The following is a 2,974-nucleotide window of genomic DNA, read 5'->3' on the forward strand; positions in this document are numbered from 1 at the left end:
TTATCAAAACCAGAATGTAATTGAAATCTGTGTACAAAGTCATACTCCTGTTTGGTCTCTGATAAAAAAAGAAAATCTGGTTTATGTTTGTGTCATATCTCTCGCAGATAACTCATTGTCCATTTACTTCTCATTCCTCTACAGTTCCAACTTAAAGCTCTCATTAAAAAAGTATTAAGGATTCGCACCCGTGGGTTGAATAATCAGGGATAAGGAAACCCTGTATTGCCCATATACCAAAAATATTCCCAAAAAAATTATAAGCTATCCCATAAGTTCCGACGTCTTTGCATTTCCATCTTAAGATTTTTATATATAGAAGAACCTGCATTATTCTTTCAAACCATAAAATTGGAGCTTGACAAATCAGCAGGGATGATCTAATCCCAAAGACCCTCAGCCACGAAACCACCATTTTGTTTAACAGTGCCCCAAGACCAAAACTGCCAAAAACATAACGTGTGGGAGCCTCATATTTATTTGTACACTTTTTAGTTGCATTCGAGAGACCCACCAAACCAGTGTACATATCATTTCTTCTCGAAGCAGTGTAAAGCAAAGCTATATATAAAAGAGGAGCCCACCTAGTGGCATAGCAAACCCCCCCAATGATTCCCCAATCCTTGTTCATTATCAACTTTCTCTGCCAGTTTCCAAGACCCGAGAATTCACTCAACCAATAAGCCGCAAGAAACCACCAAACCATTCCCACATTCCAATGCAACGATAACAGACCATCTTCACCAAAACGAATAAATACGTATAACCGTAACCATAATAAGATAGTTTTATTCCAACGTTTGACAAAAACCAAAAGGAAACGCACAAAGACTTCTTCCCGAACCCCATGAAAACCAAATAAACCAAACATGCTCATAACATAAGATATAATAATTAAAGAAACAACCACAAATACCCATACTCTTAGGATTTTTATTGCATACTCTTGATCCATAAACTTAGAATTTCAAATTAGCTGGCTTCGGGTTTGAAGGACCCTTGTTGTCCAGTTGCTTGCTTCTATCTCCCTGACGAGAGCCTCCTTTTGCTACAGCTCTTTTACGCGGAGAGAGAAGCGCGCTCGCCATCCTCATCTTATTACTCCCAGCAGTGCTAATAGTAGGCTTGAATAAGCGTTTACGAGAGCTTTGCCTTGTCCCCATATCCCCTGCCCCCGTGTCATCGTTGAGAGCCCCATCACCATTACCCAACTCCTCCTCCTCCTGTGCGTGAGTATGCACTATCTAATCCCCAAGGGCTAGCTCCGCTTCCTCCTCCGAGAGGGTCTGAAACTCGTCCTCTGCCTCCATATCCATACCATTCTTCAGCAGGTTAGCATTGATAGCATCCATCTCCATGTCAATATCTTTCATAACATCATCTGTTAGTGCATCCTGCTTCTCCACCATTCCTTGCACCTCAAGTAGACCTTTTTCCACGTCTGTAACCTAAAATGATCCCTTCCGTTGCCTCCGTCTGTGTCTTAGCAAGCTCTAGTTGGAACCCTGCAGACGCCAAATTCACATCCTCGGTTTCGGTACTCTTAATCTCTCCTTCTTCTCGAGTTTCCTGAGGTAAAGACCTCTGACGTTTCTCCTCTCGTACCTGCCCTGAAGACACTTTAGTGTGTACCGTATAAGCCCCGCCTTCCCCCCCTGTACCACCCCTCCTCTCATCTCCTCTGCGCGCATTGTTGTAACGAGAGCTCTCTCTGTCTCCTCTGTAGTTTCCATAATGATTGGGAGGTCTCCTAGATCCTCGTTCCGCAACCTTCACCCATTTTGAATCTGATTCCTCATACATCCTGCCCTTGCCCTTCCCGTAGTACTCCCTACTATCTCTTTCCTTATTTGGTGGGCCCATATTACCATTTATAACCACCCCTTTATAGCTTCGAGCTCCATCATCATGGTGCTTCCCATCAGACCAAACCCCAGCGCCTTCTATGTTTCCTCTTTTCCGCTCTGGACTGACCTTTAAATTCTTCACATCAAGTGGGCATAGCTCGTCCTTGTGACAGAGACTACCACAAAGCTTGCAGAAACCAAAAAGTTTCTCATATCGCAATGATACCGCCGCTTCCTCACCATCATAGAACTCTCCTCCTTTAAAATCCACGGTGGTTTCAAAACACAGCTCCTTAAAAGCATCCATCACCACTTGAACCCTATAATGAACCGTATCCACCGCAGCCACCCGTCCCAACGCGCCTCCAATACTCTCAAAAATAGGGACCGTCCTGAACTCAAGCGGAATTCCAATGACTTTGATCCAGAACATGATCTCCGAAGGGAAAGACCTAGACTGCCTTGGTTGCCACTTCGCCAAGGAGAGCATCCAGAAGTCGAAGTGATAAGGTTGGTGCTTCAAAACCTCTTCAAGGTCCTCCTCAGTCTTGAAATCGAATTGGAACTTGCCAAAGCCCAAATCGGTCCCCGTGACCTTCTCCTCCAATTTTCAAAACTTTGATTGGGAGGTGTAAGTCAAAATAATTTAACTGTGGAAACAACACTGTTCACTTTTTTCAAGAATGTGTTCGAGGAAAAAAATAAAGTTTTTATGTCATAATTTGTTAAATGTCCACTAGAGAACATTATATAAACCTAAAATATAAAAAATGTGTATTATTTCCTTAAATAAAAGCTACAGAATTACCTAATATGATTTACATATATATGACAATTAATGTTTATGAATAATAAAGATTTGATAACAATTTTTGCATCCTTCTTCATTTTTGTTTAATTTTATATTATTAAAAAAGATAAACAATCACATTAACCATATAACAAAAAAATTAGATTTTTTCTTATATGTTATATTTTCAATTTTTTAAAATGACTTTAAATTACAAAAATGAGAAAACCTTATATGTTATATTTTTTTTAAAAATGACTTTAAAAAACAAAAATGAGGACACCTTATATGTTATATTTTTCTCATATGTTAGATTTTTTCTTATATGTTATATTTT

This window comes from Brassica oleracea, chromosome C2 (genome assembly GCF_000695525.1).
Source record: "Brassica oleracea var. oleracea cultivar TO1000 chromosome C2, BOL, whole genome shotgun sequence".
In the NCBI taxonomy this organism is placed as follows: Eukaryota; Viridiplantae; Streptophyta; class Magnoliopsida; order Brassicales; family Brassicaceae; genus Brassica; species Brassica oleracea.